Source organism: Phoenix dactylifera, chromosome 1 (genome assembly GCF_051530095.1).
Source record: "Phoenix dactylifera cultivar Ajwa chromosome 1, Ajwa_hap1_PhDact_Kaust_v1.1, whole genome shotgun sequence".
NCBI classification, from domain to species: Eukaryota; Viridiplantae; Streptophyta; class Magnoliopsida; order Arecales; family Arecaceae; genus Phoenix; species Phoenix dactylifera.
In genome coordinates this window covers 50,367,910-50,390,936 of record NC_143190.1, presented here as the reverse complement: position 1 = coordinate 50,390,936, position 23,027 = coordinate 50,367,910, and the positions used below count along the sequence as shown (strand labels likewise).

Here is a 23,027-nt window from a genome sequence, read left to right as displayed (position 1 = left end):
TAACCCGACGCGTCAAAAAAGCGTCGTCGCTCTATGCCGACGCTTTTAAACGTCGTTCATGTTATAGGAACCCGACGCTTAAAAGCATCGGCGTACTTGAACCGGCGCTTCCCACCGTAGTTTGTGTTGGACTATGCCGACGCTTTATGCTACTTGACCAATGCAATAAAGCATCGTTAAGTATCAAACCTATGAAAGCTCTCTTTGCATGTCTCAACTGCTCCATTCACCATCCCTTTCAAATCTAAAAACCAGGGTGGTGTCAGATCCTTTTGAACAAGAACATCATCATCAAGAAAAAGTATCTTATCAAGCTTTGGGTACACTTCTGGCATGTAGAACCTTAGATGGTTAAGCATAGATAGATACTTGGGATTCCTATATTTGATATTTTCATTCCCAACAGAAAGAGATGATGGATGATTTGCTTTGAAGTAGTATTCTTTAATCCTGGCTGGCTCAAGTTGACGAAGAACTGAACAATAAGAAGAGTTAAGCCACTTGAAATCATCAATATTCTCCATATTAATTGTCGCAGGTGAAGGAGGATGGACAATGAACCACATTCTCATAGCTGCAAAGTTCAGTCTGTCTGTAACTATATGAAATACATGTTTTTCCGGTCCTTTGGCGTGTATCACAGTGGAATTGACAACTACAGCTGTTGCAAGAACATTATCAGAGAATATAGCATAGTGGTAGAGGGAAGGATCCTCAAGCTTGTTCTTGTCTGCTAGTTCTTTGCTGGTATAGTTGTGCAAGAAGTAATCAGTTGTTAGCTGTAAAGGTAGGTAGTGGATGGGGTTTAGGGATGGTCTTTGCAGCATGCTGGACTAAGAATGTGTTGTGTTTCTTCACAGCATTTATGCTTTCATCTGCAGACTGGACCATGGTCCGTAACTTTCTTGCCACTACATCAGTGTCAAGTAGCCACAGATAAAGCATGGCCCATTGCTTTCGCTTGTTCAAGAGCACTGGATGATGGGAGACAAATTTCCAGCATTATGACTGAGTGATTTGTAAACAATATGTTGGAAATATAGGAAGAGAGATTAGAGAGGAAAGGATGGAGAGGAAGAATACTTCAGATTTTTTATATTCACTTTGGCTCTTGCCTTGCTTACCAAACTATAAGATTTACATGGTATTTATAGGACTTCTAAGTACATGAATAAACCTAAGTACATGAACCACTTAAATGCACATAGAAAATCCAAAAGACATAAACCACTTAAATACATATACATGAATCACCACTCTCAAGGTGACCCTTCACATATTCATGAATCCTCCCAAAAGTCATTCATTAAATTAAGTTTACTTTTCAACACCCCCCTTTAAACTTAATTTGTTGTAACTCCAAGCATCATCCTCAACTTGCTAAAAGTGTCATACTTGAGAGGCTTAGTAAAAATATCTGCAACTTGATCATGGGTCTTCACATACTTCACTTGCACTTCATTCTTTGCAATACAATTTCTAAGAAAATGATACCTTGTATCTATATGCTTGCTTCTATCATGAAAAACCGGGTTCTTTGCCAATGCAATGGTTGACTTGTTGTCAACAAAAATCTTCGTGGCCTCCTCTTGTAGCATTTGTAACTCCTTCAATAATCTTCTTAACCATATGGCATGACAAACACAAGAAGTAGCGGCAACATTTTCAGCTTCACAAGTAGAAAGTGTCACAATCGGTTGCTTCTTCGAACTCCAAGTAAAAGCTGTATTTCCCAAGTAGAAAATGAAACCAGTAGTGCTCTTCCGATCATCCATATCTCCGGCCCAATCACTATCACTATAGCCCATAAGCTTAAATTCATTAGAACATGAATAAAGCAAGCCAAAACTGATTGTACCTTTGATGTAACGAAGAATTCGTTTCGCTGCTTTGAAATGTGTCATGCTTGGTGACTCCATAAACCGACTAATAAGCCCAACTCCAAAAAGTATATCCGGTCTTGTGCAAGTTAGGTATCTCAAACTTCCAACTAAACTTTTGAAGGTTGTAGAGTCTACCTTCTCTCCTTCTTCATGCTTAGACAGCTTTACTCCACATTCCACCGGAGTGTTCACAGGTTGACAATCTTCCATCTTGAACCTCTTAAGGATTTCCTTGGCAAAACCTTCTTGAGAAATAAAAATTCCATCCTCCATTTGTTTGATCTCAATGCTAAGATAATAAGACATGAGACCAATATCCGTCATTTCAAACTCTTTAGTCATAGCTTGCTTAAACTCTCCAAATATACTTGGATTATTGTCCGTAAAAATTAAATCATCAACATATAAGCAAACAAGCAAAATATCTCCATTTTCACGCACCTTAGTATAGAGAGCATGCTCATGTGGGCACTTAGTAAACCCATTCTTTTGGAAATACTTGTCAATCTGACTATTCCAAGCCCTTGGTGCTTGCTTCAAACCATACAGTGCTTTCTTCAACTTCAACACTTTATCTTCATGGCCTTTGATCACATAGCCCAAAGGTTGTTCAACATAAACCTCTTCCTCAAGAATGCCATTCAAGAAAGCTGATTTACATCCATTTGATAAATCTTCCACTTCTTTTGAGCTGCAAGTGAGATTATCATTCGAATGGTCTCCAACCGTGCAACAGAAGCAAACACTTTACCATAGTCAATTCCGGGACGTTGGCTATATTCCTTGGCTACCAACCTTGCCTTGTATCTCTCTACTTCACCTTTAGCATTCTTCTTTTCTTTGAAAACCCACTTCACACCAATGGGCTTTTGACCTTCCGGTATAGTTGCTAGCTCCTAAGTGTCATTTTTCTCAATTGACTTGATCTCTTCATCCATGGCAATTCTCCACTTCTCATCTTTGACTGCTTCTTCAAAAATTATGAGCTCACAATCGTCAAAGTGACAAAAAAGAGTTAAATCATCACTTAAATTTTCTGTTACCTCATAAAGATCTTGAAGACTCTTCATTCGTGGTTGCCTTTCACTAGAGCTTCCACTAGAATATGAAGAAAATGTACTAGGAGTTGTTGGTGATCGAGGTGTTATGGGCTCTTGAACTTCTCTTCTTTGCTCCTCCTCATCAAGGAATGGAAAGAAATCATACCTCTCCTTATCTTCATTACTCCAATCCCAAGAATCTTCTTCATCGAACTCCACATCTCTACTAATAGTCGCCTTGCCAACACTTGGATTGTAGAGCTTGTAGCCTTTGGAATGTTGATCATACCCGATGAAGATATGCTTCTTGCTTTTATCATCAAGCTTGGACCTCTCTTGATCAAGTACATGAACATAGCCAATGCTCCCAAAAACTCTAAAATGGGAAACACTTGGCTTTCTTCCGCTCCATGCTTCTTGAGGAGTTTTGTTCCATAGGCTTCTAGTTGGACACCGGTTGGATAGGTACACTGCACAGTCAACCGCTTCCACCCAAAATTCTTTTGGCATCGTCTTTGTCTTCAACATGCTTCGAGCCATATTGAGAATGCTCCTATTCTTCCTTTCGATGACACCATTTTGTTGTGGAGATCTTGGAACGGTCAAAAACCGCCGAATGCCATTTGCTTCACAAAACTCATTAAACTTGTTAGAAGTAAACTCTCCCCCTCTATCCGTTCTCAAGGCTTTAATACAATAGCCACTTTGTTTTTCAACAAGTGCTTTAAATTTTCTAAAAGCACCAAATACTTCGGATTTTTCTATCAAGAAATAAACCCAAGTTTTTCTACTACAATCATCAATAAAGAGAAGAAAATACCGATTGTTACCAAATGAAGAAGGCTTGATTGGTCCACAAACATCGGCATGAACAAGTTCAAGTAGCTCTCTTGCTCTTGAAGTAGTTTCTTTTGGAAAACTCTTTCGGAATTGTTTGCCAACAAGACACCCTTCACATAGTTGATCCGGTTGGTCAATAGTTGGCAAGCCCTTCAATATCTCTTTTTGTCTCAACAACTTCAAGTCTCCAAAATTTACATGCCCAAGCCTCAAATGCCAAAGCCAAGATGAATCTTTCACACAAGTCTTGAGACATTTAGCAAAATCAGTTTGGATATCAAGCAAAAACATCCTATTTTTTGTCATGGGCACCTTAGCAATCACATTCTTCCTATCATCTTGAAGTAAAAGACTACGATTTTTCATATGAACCTCGTAGTTCTTCTCTAAAAGTTGTTCCAAACTCAAAATATTACTTTTCATACTTGGAATATAATAAACATTACTCATAAGTTGATGGCCATCATTTTTCATACGAATTAAAATCGTACATTTGCCTTCAATTGGAACTTTAGAGTTATCTCCAAAAGTGACAAACCCGGTCACCGATTCGTCAATCTCCACAAATTTGCTTTTATCTCCACACATGTGATTGCTTGCGGCATTATCAAGATAGCACAAATCTTTCTTGCTTCTTTCTTCTCCTTTGAAGGCTAGCAACAAAGTGGCCTCCGCTTCTTTATTTTCAACATGATGAGCCTTCTCTTCAACATTGAAAGGAGAACTCCAACACTCCCGAGCATAGTGCCCAATCTTTTGACAATTGTAACACCGAACTTTGGACTTATCATTTTGCTTTGTGTAGTTTCCTCTACTACGGCCTCTTGACAAATATCTCCTTTCTTCATTGTTAATGTATTGATTGCCTTGTCCACCTCTTCCTCTTCCTCTTCCTCCTCTCTCTCAACCTTGTCCACCTCCACGTCCTCTTTCTTGTTGACTTTTCCCAAACTCCCTTTCTTTCTCCTTCACCGAGAGCTTGGTGGCTAGAACTTGCTTGATCGGCTCCTCCTTCTTCTTGTTGATTCTCTCTTCGTGGGCTTGTAATGAACCCATAAGTTGATCAACCGTCATAGTCTCCAAATCTTTGGACTCCTCGATGGCTACGACGATGTAATCGAACTTCGAATGCAACGAACGAAGAATTTTCTCAATGACTCGGACATCCTCCAATCTCTCTCCATACCTCTTCATTTGATTTACTATGGCCAACACCCTCGAAAAGAAATCCGCAATAGACTCGGATTCTTGCATTCGTATACCTTCAAAATCTCCTCGTAGCATTTGAAGGCGTACTTTCTTCACTTTATCAACTCCTTGGTAGGAGTTTTGTAAAATCTTCCATGCTTGCTTGGCGGTGGTAGCATTAGCCACTTTCTCGAACATGGCTTCATCCAAACATTGATGGATGAGGGTGAGAGCTTGTTGGTCCTTCTTCCGCATTTTGGGTAGAGCCTCCCTGTAAAGGCCCGCATGTGGTTGGGCCGGCCTCCAAGCAAGGCGGCCCAACGCATGAGAAAGGAGGGAGGGAGACTCCCGATTGGCTCCCTCCCCTATTTTCAAACCCTTCTCCCCTCCTTCCGAATCCATCGGAGGGGAGGTTAGAGGGCGATAAAACCCTACCAGCGAGGATCTCCTCCCTTCTCTTCCTAGGGCATCAGCCGACAGGCTTCCACATAAAAAAAAAGGGGAGAAGGGAGATTGGGTTTTACCTTGCCGTGGGAAGAATCGAAGCGGTCGTCGTCGATCCGGCCGGGAGGATCTCGCCGGAGGCAAGGTGAGTCGTCCCTCCTTCTTTCTCAACCTCTGGATCCTTGTTCCTCTTGAATCCGGCCGGCGAGCCGTTGGATTTGGAGACAAGAAGCCCCGGTTGCCGACCGTCGGCGAGCCGTTGGTTTCTTCTTCCGTTCCGACAGGCCGTCGCCGGGCGTGGCACCGCCGGCATCGCCACAGGCCAATGACCAGGGGGCGTCGCCGGCCGTGGGCCACCGGTGGCCGAACCCCCTTCTCCCCTTTCCGTCGGGAAGAAGGAAGAAGAGAGAAAGAGAGAGGGTCTTTCCCCTCCCTTTCTCTTATTATATATTTTCTCTTATTATATTATTTGTTGTTGGATTCCCTTCTTACACTTGGATCCGGGGAGATCATGGCTTTGAGGACTCTAAATAGTCTTGGGATGCTAGATTTTAGAGGACCCTTTAGAGGATTAAACAGGGGTCCTAGTGTTGTCAGCGACCCGCACCGGAACCCACTCACACCGGCGCCGCCACCGACGTCGGACAAGCAAGGAGAGAAGCGAACGGATAAGCACTCTCTCGCTCCCTCGACACCGGACTCAAGGATCACCACTTCGCTTCCGCTACGAAGGGCAAAAGATTACCCCTGGTATCAGTAGGGTAAAACACTTGAGCACCGCAACGGATTATCAAAGATCAAAGAAAGAAGAAGGAAGAAAAATAGCAAAGCAAACAAGATGTAACGAAGTTCGGCTACAAGTAGCCTACGTCCTCCACCGCTCCAAATCTCAATTAGGATGATCTGATTACAGAGATAACACACGCCCGAATGATCACATGCGATCGATCTACAAGAGATTCACACAGAATTCCCTTTGCACAAGAAGTAGGATCCCAATCCTCTTCTTCTCTAGAACCCTAGCCTCACAAACAAGAGTCTCTCTCAAATATACGGCAAAAACCTTACCCTAGGGCTCTCATGAGTCCTATATATAGTCTCAAGACCTTCAGATGATCATAGCCGTCGAAACGCCAACAAAAACACCAAAAAAGAAACTCATCCGTAAGATTTCCCGCGAGCTCGAGTCGACTCGGCTACAGTTCGAGTCGGCTCTGGCACGTCTGGACAACTCCCAGAATAACTGGCACGATCTCGGGTCGACTCGACTGTAGCTCGAGTCGACTCGATGATGCTTCGAGTCGACTCGACTGTAGCTCGAGTCGACTCTGACAGTCCAGACAGAAACATGGTTTTTCGGCCTTTCTTCTCCCGGGTCGACTCGACGGACCTCGAGTCGACTCGACTGTTCCCGAGTCGACTCGACTGTAGCTCGAGTCGACTCCGACAGTCCGCCAGACAAAACTATGCAGAATTTATTCTCCTTCAATTCTCTTCATCACCAATGGTCTCCACATACCCCAACAATCTCCCACTTGGAGACCTTGGGTATATCCTCTTGTTACTTGGTTCTCCTCTGTGCTCCCACTGAAACTGGATCATCCTAGTGAAATTGGTATGATGCCTCCTCAACGTCTTCAAGCATGAAGACCAGCAGAAGCTGAACAACTCCTCAGCTTCTCCACCGTGACGACCTTCGTCAACATATCTGCAGGATTCTGACTTGTATGAATTTTCTCCAACTTGACAAGTCCCTGCTCGAGTAATGACCTCACGAAGTGGTACCGTATGTCAATATGCTTCGTCCTTGAATGGAAAGCTGAATTCTTCGCCAGATGAATTGCACTTTGACTATCTGAATATAACATGCAATCCTTCTGCTCCTTCCCAAGCTCCTTCATCAAGCCTTGAAGCCATATTAGTTCCTTGCACGCCTCTGTGGCTGCCACATACTCCGCCTCCGTAGTCGACAATGCAACAACTGGTTGTAACCTGGAAATCCAACTGACGGCTCCACTGCCCAAGATGAACAAGTACCTTGTCGTGCTCCTCCTGCCGTCCAAGTCCCCTGCCATGTCTGAGTCCACAGAGCCCTGTAACCGGATCTCAGAACCTCCATAGCACATTGATATGTGCTCCGTGCCTCTCAGATACCTCAGTATCCATTTGACCGCACGCCAATGCTCCATGCCTGGGCAGCTCATAAAGCGACTCACAACTCCCACTGCTTGAGCAATGTCTGGTCTCGTACACACCATAGCGTACATCAAGCTCCCCACTGCCGATGCATACGGGATTTTTGACATATTGAGCTCCTCCACCCGCGTCTTCGGACTTTGCCCTTTTGAAAGCTTAAAGTGGGCACCCAGCGGTGTGCCAACAGGTTTGGCACCCTCCATGCAGAATCTCCTGAGTACTCGGCTGATGTACTCCGCCTGAGATAGTCTGAGGATATGTTTAGACCTATCTCTGCTGATCCGCATCCCAAGGATCTGTTTCGCTGCTCCTAGATCCTTCATTGTAAATTTTCTTGACAGCTTCAGCTTCAATTTTGCAATCTCATGCATGCTAGCTCCTGCAACTAACATGTCATCAACATACAATAGCAAGATAATGTAAGATATACCGAAGTCCCGGAAGTAGCAACAGTGATCCTCCTGACATCTTCTGTATCCTATCTCAAGCATGTAACTATCGAACTTGAGATACCATTGTCTGGGTGCCTGTTTCAAACCATAGAGGCTTTTCTTTAATTTGCAGACTAAGTCACCCGTGCCAGCTGCAATGTATCCCTCCGGCTGCTGCATATATATCTCCTCATCGAGATCTCCGTGGAGAAAGGCCGTCTTCACATCAAGCTGCTCTAAGTGAAGATCCTCTACTGCCACCATGCTCAGCACCGCTCGAATAGAACTCATCTTGACTACAGGAGAAAAAATCTCTGTGAAGTCGATACCTGCTCTCTGCTGAAATCCTTTTACAACCAGCCTGGCCTTGTACCGCTTCTTCCCATCCTGCTCTTCCTTCAGCCTGTAAACCCATTTGTTTGACAGTGCTTTCTTCCCCTTGGGCAGATCCACCAAATTCCATGTTTGATTCTGCTCCAATGACTTCATCTCATCATCCATGGCCAACTCCCACTCCTTCCTGGTATCAACCTCCAATGCTTCCGTAAAGCATTCAGGTTCGCCATTATCTGTGAGCAGCAAATAACTAAGAGTCCCATCATACCTTTGAGGAGGCTGCCCATGAGTACTACGAGTGGACCTTCTTAGTTGTGGAGGGGGTGCCAATGCTTCAGGTTCTTGCTCTGACTGAGTCTTCTGATCAGAATTTACAGACTCCTCTTCAGGATCCACAAAACACGGCTCAACAGGTTTTGTTTCTGATTCATAGCTCTGCTGCATTTTCTCATTGAATACCACATCATTACTACGAATGATCTTCCTGTGTTCGGGATCCCACAGCCGGTACCCAAACAGTTGACCTCCGTATCCAACGAAAATGCACTTCTTTGATTTGGCGTCTAGTTTGCTTCTTTCACTGGAATCAACATGGACATAACTGGTACAACCGAATACTCGTAAGTGCGCCAAATCAATCTTCTTCGCTGTCCATGCTTCCTCAGGAATCCCAAATTCAAGTTTCTTTGATGGCCCTCTGTTGATCAAGTAGGCAGCAGTGTTAACTGCTTCCGCCCAAAACTGCTGTGGCAATCCAGCATGTATCCTCATGCTCCTGGCACGATCATTAATTGTTCTGTTCATCCTTTCAGCAACTCCATTTTGTTGTGGTGTCCCTGGAACTGTCCTCTGCCTGACGATCCCAGCATCTGCACAGTAGTCCTCAAACTCCCTGCTACAATACTCACCACCGTTGTCCGATCTCAGGCATTTCAACCTCCTTCCTGTCTCGAGTTCTACCATCACCTGCCATCTCCTGAAGACCCCAAATACCTCTGACTTGTGCTTCAATAGGAACACCCAAAGCTTCCTGGTAGCATCATCAATAAAAGTAACATAATACTGAGATCCACCAATGGAAGAAACTGGTGCAGGCCCCCACACGTCCGTGTGCACGAGATCTAGCTTTTCTTGCTTCCGAGGTTTTTCTTCTTTGTTGAATGAAACACGCTTCTGCTTTTCGAGAACACAATCCTCACAGAAGTCCATCTCAACACTCCTGAGACCCTGCAGCTTTCCCAACTGGTGCATCACCTCCAGTCCCTGATAACTCATGTGCCCAAGTCTGCAATGCAATAACTTGGCGTCCACATCTGCTGCAGCAACTCCAATAGAGTTCTCCGTGCCGTTGGCGACATAAAGTGTCCCAACCTTCTTGCCACTAGCCACCGTCAACGAGCCCCTGGATATCTTCCACTGATCAGCTGTGAAAATAGTCTTATACCCCTGGCTCGCCAACTGTCCAACAGAAATCAGATTCCTCTGCAGTTGAGGCACGTGCCGTACGTCCTCAAGCTCAAGTGAAGATCCAGAAATCAACTTCACTTCCGCGCTTCCCCTTCCTTGTATGGTGCAAGGCTCTCCATCCCCTAGGTAGACTTTGCCGAAGTCTCCCTTCTCATATCCTCCAAGAAGCTTCCGTTGGGATGTAGCATGGAAAGACGCGCCTGAGTCTATCACCCAAGACTCGTCACCGGTAGATAAAGATAGAACGAGGGCATCCATGTCACCGTTTTCAGCAAGATTTGCCAGATCCTTGCTGACTCCTTCGGTGTGGTCGCCTTGCTTCTCTTTAGGAGATTTGCAGTCCCTCCTAAAGTGCCCCGTCTTCCTGCAGTTCCAGCACTTCACTCCCTTGTTCTGAGGTGCTCGAGACCTGCTGGATCTCGACTTCGAGTCGCTTCGAAATCGACCGTCCTTCTTTTGTCTTCCCCGGTTAGAGGTGTTTAGTACACTTCCAGACGACTCCGTAGCTCCAAAAGATTTCCTTCTTGCTTCTTCACTTAGAAGCACTCCCACAACGTCATCAAAAATCAGCTTCCCCGTCGCCGAAGAGTTGCTCACCGCCATCACCAGGCCCTCCCAGCTATCAGGCAATCCGGAGAGGATTAGCAATGCCCGAATCTCATCGTCAAAACTAATCTCCACTGACTCCAACTGGGCCGTGAGTCCATTGAATTCGTTGAGGTATTCAGCTATGCTGCCGCCATTTTTCATACGAAGATTAAACAACCTCTTCATGAGAAATACCTTGTTTGATGCTGAGGGTTTCTCGTACATCCGCGACAATGTTGCCATCAACTCCATCGTCGTCTTCTCATTTTTGATGTTGAATGCCACTTGGGATGCAAGTGACAATCTAATGGTGCCGAGCGTCTTCCGATTGAGGACCTCCCAGTCTTCATCGGACATCTTCTCTGGTTTCTTTGCTCTACCCCCAAGAGGTAAATAGAGATCCTTCTGGTAAAGGTAATCCTCTATTTGCATCTTCCAAAACCCGAAGTTCGTGCCATTGAACTTCTCAATTCGCACCTTTCCTTCATCCGCCATCGCAGAAAACCAATAGCTCTGATACCACTTGTTGTCAGCGACCCGCACCGGAACCCACTCACACCGGCGCCGCCACCGACGTCGGACAAGCAAGGAGAGAAGCGAACGGATAAGCACTCTCTCGCTCCCTCGACACCGGACTCAAGGATCACCACTTCGCTTCCGCTACGAAGGGCAAAAGATTACCCCTGGTATCAGTAGGGTAAAATACTTGAGCACCGCAACGGATTATCAAAGATCAAAGAAAGAAGAAGGAAGAAAAATAGCAAAGCAAACACAAAAATGTAACGAGGTTCGGCTACAAGTAGCCTACGTCCTCCACCGCTCCAAATCTCAATTAGGATGATCTGATTACAGAGATAACACACGCCCGAATGATCACATGCGATCGATCTACAAGAGATTCACACAGAATTCCCTTTGCACAAGAAGTAGGATCCCAATCCTCTTCTTCTCTAGAACCCTAGCCTCACAAACAAGAGTCTCTCTCAAATATACGGCAAAAACCTTACCCTAGGGCTCTCATGAGTCCTATATATAGTCTCAAGACCTTCAGATGATCATAGCCGTCGAAACGCCAACAAAAACACCAAAAAAGAAACTCATCCGTAAGATTTCCCGCGAGCTCGAGTCGACTCGGCTACAGTTCGAGTCGGCTCTGGCACGTCTGGACAACTCCCAGAATAACTGGCACGATCTCGGGTCGACTCGACTGTAGCTCGAGTCGACTCGATGATGCTTCGAGTCGACTCGACTGTAGCTCGAGTCGACTCTGACAGTCCAGACAGAAACATGGTTTTTCGGCCTTTCTTCTCCCGGGTCGACTCGACGGACCTCGAGTCGACTCGACTGTTCCCGAGTCGACTCGACTGTAGCTCGAGTCGACTCCGACAGTCCGCCAGACAAAACTATGCAGAATTTATTCTCCTTCAATTCTCTTCATCACCAATGGTCTCCACATACCCCAACACCTAGATCATCATATATCTTTGATAAATTTTAATAATGACTTGGTTCTGTAGGGGAACAATCTATTGGACGAAAGGACGCTGAGCAGAGTCCTGTGCATTTCGGTTCATAGATCACCATGAGGGCGTGTGATTAGTTGTATGAGTTTTCAACAAAGGGTAAGAATCCTTGTACGCCAATCCTACATGATAAAAATATTTTCGCATTATATATGTTTGATATGCTATGATCCAGACAAAGCAAAACAGTTTTATATTTAATTATATTTTGATCGTGTTGGCTTGTGATTGGTATTATGATGGATGCATGTATGTGTATAACCTATACCTGCATATTTGGATTTATGGATGTGGTGGTATGGACTAACCATGTTATATTGATTGCCCTGTCACGGGCCGGAAACGTGACCATGGTTAATCTAGGCCGGAAATAAAGTGAAAAAGGGAATGGATATGTGTTTGTAAATTGATTAAATGAACCGGGACTTTGGGCTTATCTCGTTATTATCGATTGCCCCATCACAGGCTGGAAATGTGATACTATCGATTGCCCCATCACAGGCTGGAAATGTAATACTATCTATTGCCCCATCACAGGCTGGAAATGTGATACTATTGATTGCCCCGTCACAGGCTGGAAATGTGATACTATCGATTGCCCCGTCACGGGCCGGAAACGTGACCGGGATGTAGCCCAAAGTCGGAAAGATAATTGATCCGGATCAAGTTAATTTAGAATGAAAAGAAAAAGCATTGAAAATAGTAACGAAGATTTATGAGCTATCATATGCTATATTATTCCTGTGTGACTGGACTTTCATTGATGCTGATATACACACTTATATTGATTTTTGAGTCTTTTGGAAACTGGTTATAATTTCATGAAATGTGCATCGATTTGTCGTGGTTTTCAAATCTATATTATTATTGTGTTGGTGTGGATATGTAGGGATTCTTACTGGGCTGTAAAGCTCACCTCCTTTTCTTCTTTTTCTTTATCAGAGTTGCAGGATGCATAGATTTGGATGGGATGGGCGCAGAGTGCAAGTACCAGAGTCATTAGTTAGTTTGTTTGTTTATCCTTCTTTGATGTCGATGAACATTTGAAGATATTGTAATTGAACTAATGTGTTTATTTGGGCATGTCGGATTTGTCTATTTGAATTACTAAATTAGTTGTGGATTTATTGGATTTTTGTTTATCTTAGGCCTTGCATAATCTTTAGGGCACTGCTCTAGGGCTCATGCGGCCGGTCGCGTACCGGACCCGGATGCTGGGTGCGGGGCGTGACACTCCCTTTGAGCAGAACTCATCAAAGCGTCTTCATGAGGCTCCTTATAGCCTCTATCTACGATCTCCCACACATCTTGCGATCCAAGCAAAGCCTTCATACAAATGCACCAATTCTCATAATTCTCTTTTGTAAGGCGAGGAAATTGAAATGGAAAAGTAGAATTGGCCATCTCCAGGATCAAGAAACTGGAGCTCTGATACCAGTTTGCTGGAAATATAGGAAGAGAGATTAGAGAGGAAAGGATGGAGAGGAAGAATACTTCAGATTTTTTCTATTCACTTTGGCTCTTGCCTTGCTTACCAAACTATAAGACTTACATGGTATTTATAGGACTTCTAGGTACATGAATAAACCTAAGTACATGAACCACTTAAATACACATAGAAAATCCAAAAGACATAAACCACTTAAATACATATACATGAATCACCACTCTCAAGGTGACCCTTCACATATTCATGAATCCTCCCAAAAGTCATTCATTAAATTAAGTTTACTTTTCAACACAATATTATGATAATGAAAATGACTGGAAGAAGTACCTTTCATGCAGATCGGTATCTGAATTTGCATCTCCAATAGCATGTCGGCTATCTTTGATGTGTCTCATCAAGGAATCATAAAGATCAAATACATTCTTGGAACGGGCAATGCTAGCATACACCTTGGCCATGATAATCTGATCTTTCAATAGTTTCAAAGTGGAATCTGAGTGAGGGCTGTTATATTCTTTCCTCCATATGTTGTATTTTCCCCTGACAGTGTTATTAAACTGCTTTGTACGTTCAATGGCTGCTCTTTGCATCTCTAGTTCAGTTTCTTTGCTCATGTTAATTAGCTCTTGAGTTCGCATTTCCTTTCTTTTCTGTCGTAATTGCTGCAAGGTGAGAGATGGGGGAGACAACTTATACCTTTACCAAGAAACAACAAAACTAAATCAAAATTGAAAATGACCAGATGTTTACCTGCCGTTTAAGCTTCACTGGGATAATAGGGGTGGCTTGTTGATTTTGATTGGTAGAAGGTTGAGCATTGTCTTGTATCCCACTCGCAATTTTTTGAGGTGACCCTTCTTGCCTCTGGCAGTTCATAGAAGAAATAAATATGAAGCAGTCAAATAAATCCAACACAAATTATGAATGCTCACAAAAACGAAGCAAGGTGAGGGTAGAAGTGAGAATAGTAAAAAAGTTGACTACTGTGATTCGAAGAGGAAAGTTTTTCTTTTTTCAGCATTCCCCTATACTTTGATCCAATCTACATAGGTATGGTACAAAGATGTGAAAAAAAAAAAATCAAATTTGAAAATGTTTTAATACTTCACTGGCATCTGCCAACTTCTAGGCCAACACACAAGAGGGGCCTAACATGAAATCGAAAAACTCAGGTTGGTGATCTATCATTTTAGATTTCAGAATTTAAGCTCACATAACGAAGGAGGAAGCCTTCGAGATTCACCTAGACCAGGAAAAGTGTAAGGACTGAAAGATTTGTTGTTCAGAACTGCAGTCATCTCTAATGCAGAGTACAAGCCAAAGGAGCCAAATTGAAATGCAATCCTTTAAATGAGTTTCATACTGTTTCAAAGACCTTTTGGTTTAACATAACTGAAAATATTTTCTCAATTTTCTCACAAATCCAAATATACAATTAATCCTGTGACCAGCAGCGCTGAAGAGGTTAAAAGAATACCAGTCCAACCATTGCTTGTGTGTGGTTTGCACCAAAAGAACTCTCCCACACCCAGGAAAAAGACAGGTTTCTTGAGTTGACCTTGAATGTTTGAAGTTTCCCCAAAAATTCTATGTATGTTACTGTTGCTGGAAATTGGACCCGGGGGCGGCCGCGAATCGAGGAGAGGAGCTCCGGCGAACACTGGCGGACGGCGATCCGTCGGCGAGCAGCGTCCTCCGGGGGACCTGCAAGAAGCCGGTAGCTGGGCTTTTCCAGCGCCGGCCCTCCGATGCCTAAGTCAGAGGGGGGGCTTAATTTTGGAGAAGAGAGAGGGACTGTATGTGAAGTCCGAAAAATTCCCTTGGGAGGAAGAAGCCTCTCCCTTTTTAGAGGAAGAAGCTCCCCTTTTATAGGAAGAGTGGCAGGGTTACCTGTGATGTGACTGGGCGAATTAATGGGTTACCGTCACGATTGGACGTGGGCGTGGAAGTAATGAGTTGCCGTGGATGGCCCGTTCCCATCATGGGAGGAGATGGCGTGCAGCCAGAGCTTACTTGAGGCGTGCAGTGCAGTACATTCTTGGAAATGATGAGGCGTTGACAGTCGTAGCAGAGTATGGTTCCTGATTAATATGTCGTGGCGTGGCCGGCAAGTAAAACATGGTGCAGTAAGGCTGCTGCAGGGCATGGCCGCAACATATAGACGACGAGGTCGGCCTTATGAGGTCAGCTCAGCCTTCTGGTCTCGTCCTGCTGTGCTCGGCCTACTGTGCTCGGCCTCCTGAGCTCGGCCTTCTGGTCTTAGCCTTCTGTGCTCGGCCTGCTGTGCTCGGCCTTCTGTGCTCGGCCTGCTGTGCTCGGCCTTCTGAGCTCGGCCTTCTGTGCTTGGCCTGCTGTGCTCGGCGGCCTTCTGTGCTTGGCGTGCTGTGCTCGGCAGCCTTCTGAGCTCGGCCTTCTGGTCTTAGCCTTCTGTGCTCGGCCTTCTGTGCTCGGCCTGTTGTGCTCGGCCTTCTGTGCTCAGCCTTCTGGTCTCGGCCTTCTGAGCTCGGCAGCCTTCTGTGCTCGGCAGCCTTCTGAGCTCGGCCTGCTGTGCTCGGCCTTCTGAGCTCGGCAGCCTTCTGTGCTCGGCAGCCTTCTGAGCTCGGCCTGCTGTGCTCGGCCTTCTGAGCTCGGCAGCCTTCTGGTCTTAGCCTTCTGTGCTCGGCCTTCGGTGCTCGGCCTTCTGGTCTTAGCCTTCTGTGCTCGGCCTGCTGTGCTCGGCCTTCTGTGCTCAGCTCAGCCTATGAGCTCGAGCACTTGGATGAGCTTGAGAGCGGAAGAGCCCGAGCACTTGGATGAGCTCGAGAGCGGAAGAGCCCGAGCACTTGGATGAGCTCGAGAGCGGAAGAGCCCGAGCACTTGGATGAGCTCGAGACCGAGCACTTAGATGAGCTCGAGACCGGGCACTTGGATGAGCTCGAGAGCGGAAGAGCCCGATCACTTGGATGAGCTTGAGAGCGGAAGAGCCCGATCACTTGGATGAGCTCGAGAGCGGAAGAGCCCGATCACTTGGATGAGCTCGAGAGCGGAAGAGCCCGAGCACTTAGATGAGCTCGAGAGCGGAAGAGCCCGAGCACTTGGATGAGCTCGAGAGCGGAAGAGCCCGATCACTTGGACGAGCTCGAGAGCGGAAGAGCCCGAGCACTTGGATGAGCTCGAGAGCGGAAGAGCCCGAGCACTTAGATGAGCTTACATAAGCTCGGCCTGGATGAGCTCGATCTTGCTGACGGATTTGGGTGCTGTAATTGCATTTGTGGGGTGGTCCATTTTTCCACCAACAGTTACAGTTACATCAACACCCTGTAAAAAACATAATGGGATAAATAGAATGAACAGTTTAAATCATGAAGAAGATGTATTCCAGTTACCTCATCTAGTTCGTGGGAGTCAAGTCGTCCAGCCGGACTGCCTGTCCTGAAACCATGTTCCTGTCAAGTCAACATAGAGCCATTCCCCAAGTTAGATAAGGTGAAGCAGTAGGGACTCATATATCCCCAGGATAACATCAGGTACTTGAACAGATCAAATACTCTTCTGCGAATCCAGACATAATCAACAATACCTCTAAAATCGACTTTATTCTTGCAGATGTTTTTTGGATGGCAGTGCATGTCTCATTTTTCAGCTTTGGATGATACAATGTAATTTCAACAGAGGAATGAATTACCATGACATTAATTAAAGTTGTGCATATTTGAAGAACATACTAAATTGGGTGCAGACTTTTAAGGAATCTCTTTATGTATTAGCAGCAATAAGTTCCAAGATCTATACTTATCAAAGTTCTGGCATAATCATATTTTGGAAATTGAGGTAAGTATCAAAAAAAAAAATTGTAAAAGCAATTTTTAATACTCTGTATACATTAATTCCTAACAAAACACATACACTAAATCACATAGATAACAAAATACACATCACAAACAAGAACTTTTCATTCAAAATATTTATATTATCATATTTGATTACATTGTACTTCAAAACATTCTAAAAACATCCATCTCAAATTCCTAAGTACACAATCTACGATGTATCAAGAGTCGACGGCATCATCATCTCTACGAATAGATGAAGTATCAGCAACCTACAAGAAAAAAAAATACTTTAGAAACTAAAAATATGAAAGTCATCACGCTCATACAAGAATACATTATAATTATATAAAATATTCAAATATATTTAGTTATGTACCAGAGGAGCAAATCTCTGCAAAAAAGATGAAATATGGTCAAGCTGATCCTGCAAAGATTGTATCTTCAACTCTTGGCTTTGCTTCAACTCCGCCATATCAGTCATATGACTCTACCTCATCTCCTCTATCCTTGTCTCATATGACTGCTTTATCTGTGCCATCTCTGTCTTCAAACTACAAACCTCTGCAGTGCTATTACCTTGTCTGGCATCTTGGATATATCGGCTCACTGCAGACAGCTGAGTGGGGGTAACTCCGATACCGTAACCCCTCACACGATCATAACGTTCTGGGCCCATCAATTTGGCATAGACCTGAGCCTCGACGCGACTGGAAATAAAAATTATGGAAGTAATGATTAATTTCCCTCTATAAAAATTTTAAAAAAAAGCTTAATATATTAGACATCTAACCTGTTTGAAAAGCCATTCTGGAAATAATTCAACCAACCATCGTTGCTCAATCCTTGGTGTAGGACGAATGTTATGGTTGAGACTTCGCTGAGCTATTAAAAATTCTCTGCACGATCAAGGTTATCTTTAATTAAATACCAATATTACATTCTCCTGACATGACAGTAAATTTAGATTTCAATTAACTGTACTAACCTGCGAGACTCGGATATTATATCACTATGAAGTAAGACATAGCGATGTGCCTGTGCCAACGATTTCTGGTCAAGAACAACACTTTCAACTTTTTCCAAAACTCTTCCACCAGATGAAAACTTGTAAACATCTGCATTCTCTATGATATCACAATTCCTTGGAGGTCGATTGAAAACCGTTTCAACACCTTCAAGATATCTCAAACAAAATGTCAAACACTCCTCAGCAATATATCCTTCAGCAATCGAGCCCTCGAGATAGGCTCGATTGCATACATAATCTTTTAAGCGCATAAGAAACCTTCAACAATAAATTTTTAAAATAAATATCAAAATCAAACTGATTATTAAATAATTACATTAGAGTTTAAAAAAATCACCTCTCAATAGGATACATCCATCGGTAATGAACCGGTCCACCAAGTTTAGCTTCCGCCGCTAAGTGAATGAGTAGATGAACCATAATAGTAAAAAACTCCGGAGGAAAGATCTTTTCTATATTGCATAGTGTAAGTGCAACATTAGACTCCAATTGATCAAGCTCCTTAGGATCAAGAACTTTAGAATATAATGCCTTAAAGAATGATGACAATTGAGAAACAATTGTAAAAACTTGTTTCGGTATTGACGATCTTAAAGCCAATGGAAAAATATCTTGCATCAAAATGTGACAGTCGTGACTTTTAAGATTTGAAAGTTTTCGCTCTTTAAGATTTACGCATCGTGAAATATTCGATGAGTACCCATCAGGAACCTTCAAATTTTTCTGAACTGTTAGAAAAAGATCTTTTTCTTGAGTAGACATTGTATAACATGCAGGAGGTGTATAAAATTTATCATTGGCAAGCTCTGTCGGATGAAGCTCTTGTCTTATGCCCATATCTTTCAAATCAAGACGCGCTTTCAAGTTATCTTTGGTCTTTCCATCAAGATTTAACAATGTTCCAATCAGGTTATCACAAACGTTCTTCTCTATATGCATCACATCAAGGTTATGTCGAAGAAGATTATACTCCCAATAAGGTAAATCAAAGAAAATGCTCTTTTTTCCATAGTTGTTTCTATGTAGATGCTGTCATTGAGTCATCATCATTTTCCTGACCATATATGTTGTTTTCATTCTCAAAAAAGTTGTCAGCATCCTCAGCAACCTATGCTATTAATCCTTCATTCACTGTGCTGCCAACATGCTCCCTCCCCCTCTTCTTTGAACATTTGGCGACCTTACCCGGTATATAATTGGTATCATACATTTGTCTAAAGATTTCAGTTCCAGTTGGTGGAACAGGGGCAGATCACAACTCTATGGTACAATCAAACAAGTCTTTCTGAAATCGAAATGGATGGTTTGCTTCTAACCACCGACGATGGCCCATATAACAAAACTTTTCTCCATGTTTTAACCAATACGAATGGGTTGAATCTCCACAAGAAGGATATGCAATACGCCCCTTAGTGCTCCAACCAGATAAATTAGCATATGCAGAAAAATCATTGATATTCCAAATAAGAGCTGCACGCAATTTGAAATTTTGGCCAGCAAAAGCATCAAATGCATCAATACCCTCCCATATTTGTTTCAATTCCTCTATTAGAGGCTGTAAAAAACATCAATATCATTACCTGGGCCCTTGTCACCTGGAATAACCATTGACAGAATTAATGAAGACTGTTTCATACACATCCATGGTGGCAAATTATATGAAATCAAAACAACCGGCCAAGTGCTGTATGTTGAGCTCATCGTTCGGAATGGATTAAATCCATCAGTAGCTAAACCTAGCCTAACACTGTGAACATCAGAAGCAAATTCGGGATGCCTATCATCAAATGCTTTCCATGCGGAACTATCCGTTGGGTGTCGTAACATTCCATCCTTTGTACGGCCTTCGTCATGCCATCTCATCGAGGAAGCCATCTTCGATGATGCAAACATCCTTTTCAATCTTGGTATAAGAGGAAAATACCTCAAAATTTTAGCCGATTTTTTCTTAGTTGGTGCAGCATCCTTTTCAGTCAACGAATCATTCTCGTCTTCTTTATGTTTTTCCCATCGTGAAGTTTCACATATTCGGCACGACTCTTGGTTCCTATTTTCACCACGATATAAAATGCAGTCATTCGGACAACTGTGTATCTTCTCATATCCAAGATCCAACTCTTTTATCAGTTTTTTGGCTTCATATGAAGATGATAGCAAAGTAACACCTTCCGGAAATGCATCCTTTAATAATTTAAGAAGCATGGTAAAAGACTTGCTGGACCACCCATTCAAATATTTCAAATATAATAAATGCAGAAGAAAAGAAATCTTTGTAAAATTCTTACAACCCGGATACAGTTCTTGATCACAATCTTTCACCAAGTTATCATAATGAGCTGTGTCATCAGAATATATAGGTTCCTCAACATGCATGGACTGATCAATAACTGCACACTCATCTTCTCCTACAGTTCTGATACTATGTCCAAGAGCATCTCTAAGTAGGCCCCTTATATCATCTTCTTCTACAGAATTTTGTTTCGTGTCACTGCATCCAAAATTGAAGGTGTCTTCTAGATCGGAGGGTTGGTTACATGAAGGTATGAACTCTCCATGGAGTACCCATTCAGTATAACCCTTTAGAAAACCATTCCATACCAAATGTTCTTCAATAATTTTTGGATCAAGAGCAGAACCGTTTACACATTTTTGACATGGACATAAAATCTTCCCGTTCATATTAGATTTCTCAAAGGCAAACTTAATGAAATTCTGAACTCCATCCAAATATTCAGCACTAGATCTTAACTTATTTATCCAACTTTTGTCCATTCTATTAGAATACCGATTGAACTGCAGTTTTTAAAAAAAGATAAACAAAATTAAGTAAAATGCAAAGTGCGAAGTGATAGATATTCATTAAGGTCCACATGTAATTAATGTTCATGTGCTGCACCTTACCCATCATGCTGATTTATTTTCCACAATGGGGTCCACTTGTAATTAAAGGTCCACATGTAATTAAGGCCCGAAACCAAATGCAACAGAAGAAGTATATTATGCAGCTGGAATGAGAAAGAGAAAGAGAAAGGTTACCACTCAGCAAGCTTAAAGTTTGCAGATAACAGTGTCGGTGAAAGGGGTGAAAGATAGGGCTCTTCACCTACAATCCCTGTGGATGTACCAACACAAGCATGAATACATGAAATTTATTTAAGAATGTCAACAACAGCCAGTTCGAGAAATATCAACTCACCTACTGTTTGATTTCTTATCCTTGCAAGTTGTTGATATGTTTAAATGTCTGAATATGTTGTCTGGAATGAAGATAATACTTCTCAGAAGAGCACATATTTTCCTATTTCATGATGCTCTGAAGTCTCATTATTTGAGATGCCAATGTTGTTGCTCTTAGAGAAAACTCATAGCTGGTATCCTAAACAGGGATAAATATTCTTTTGTGCTAGAATGCCTGTACAGATCTTGAGTATTATTGCTTTTATGTTTTCTCTGTTGATCCTCAGAGACATCAACTGTGAGAAAATATGATGCCTAGTTTCATAATGCCGAGGCAGAGAGCCATTGGTTCGTACATCTAGAAGTTTAAGACTAATTAGTCAAAGAGATAGATACACCTAGAAATATAAATATGCGTAATGTGAGAAATAAATGGTAAGACTATGAATATCTGGAAACCTAAGAAAACAAAATTATTAAACTAGGATTCTGCCCTCAATTTTTTCTCATTCCATACTGGTTTTGTAGTGTTCATCAGTGAACAGTTACATTTATGGGTTTGAACATCGGGAGATAATAATGAAGAAGATGATAGGCTTCTTTATCCTTATGGTCAGCTTTGGCTTCAGAAGCATCATTTCACAGGGCGAGCTATAGGGTAATTATTAGTTGCAGAGGTATTGTTTACATAAATGAAGAGGTATTGTTTGCTTAAATACGAAATCAAATACTTTGGAGATTCCCTACTTATACATCACACTATCATAGGAATGGATTAAAAACAATATATAATCAATAATAAATCAATAATGGAAGCTGGAACTGAAATCAGAGGCATCTACAGTAAAATTAGAAATATCTATAAACCTGAAATATAAAATCCTCGGGCGGAGGCGGGTCTGGATCGATCGGGACTTCGGGCTGGTCGGTCGACGCCGGAGAGGAGGGAGGAGGAGAAGATCCTCGGGCGGAGGCGAAGCTCGATCAAGGCTTGAGGGCAAGAGAAAAATTAAAGAAGAAAAAAACCCACGAGGAGAAGGAGGAGAACAAGCAAGATGGAGGTAGAGGAGGGAGTAGAAGAAAGCTACCTCGGGCGGAGCACGTTGGGGTCGGTCGGTCGACGCCGGAGAGGAGGTAGGAGTCGGACGGTCCGCGACGGAGAGGAGGGAGATGGGGGCAGCGCCGGAGATGAAGGCAAGGGCGGCGCCGGAGACGAAGGCAAGGGCGGCGCCGGAGACGAAGGCAAGGGCAGCGCCGGAGAGGAGAATGAGGTTGATCAGGAGTAGCTAAGGCAAGTATGCAGGCTTGGGGTCGGCCGCTGGGTTTTAAGGATGATTCAGCAATGCTTATAAGCGTCGTTTTATAGCCGTCGTCTTAGGCCAAAAACAACGACGCTTTAAAGCGTCGTTTGGCCTCGGGTCTACGACGACGTTTTTAAGCGTCATCCACTAGTCCAAATTTTCCACACTCACCAAGAGCGTCGGAAAAGTTTGGTGCGGGTGCAGAAAATGCCGACTCTTTTGCCTAGCGTCGGCATTTAAGCGTCGTCTTTTCCCGCTTTTATTGTAGTGTGGAATAAAGGAATGCCGGGAAAGAACCATGTAGGAACAAAGGCACCCTAATTG

At 43.2% G+C, this 23,027-nt stretch overlaps 1 protein-coding gene and 1 pseudogene across 2 annotated transcripts in view; one reads left to right on the top strand and one right to left on the bottom strand.

Moving 5' to 3' along the window:
- Window positions 1-23,027, top strand: part of LOC149768726 (uncharacterized) — a 66,870-nt gene that overhangs the window by 33,788 nt on the left and 10,055 nt on the right. The window lies entirely within an intron of this gene.
- Window positions 116-14,980, bottom strand: LOC103697367 (putative galacturonosyltransferase 3; annotated as a pseudogene). The gene is made up of 4 exons (XR_015969260.2): window positions 14,864-14,980; window positions 14,137-14,250; window positions 13,714-14,048; window positions 116-974 (listed from the first exon to the last, which is right to left on the bottom strand). The product of XR_015969260.2 is annotated as a putative galacturonosyltransferase 3 (transcript).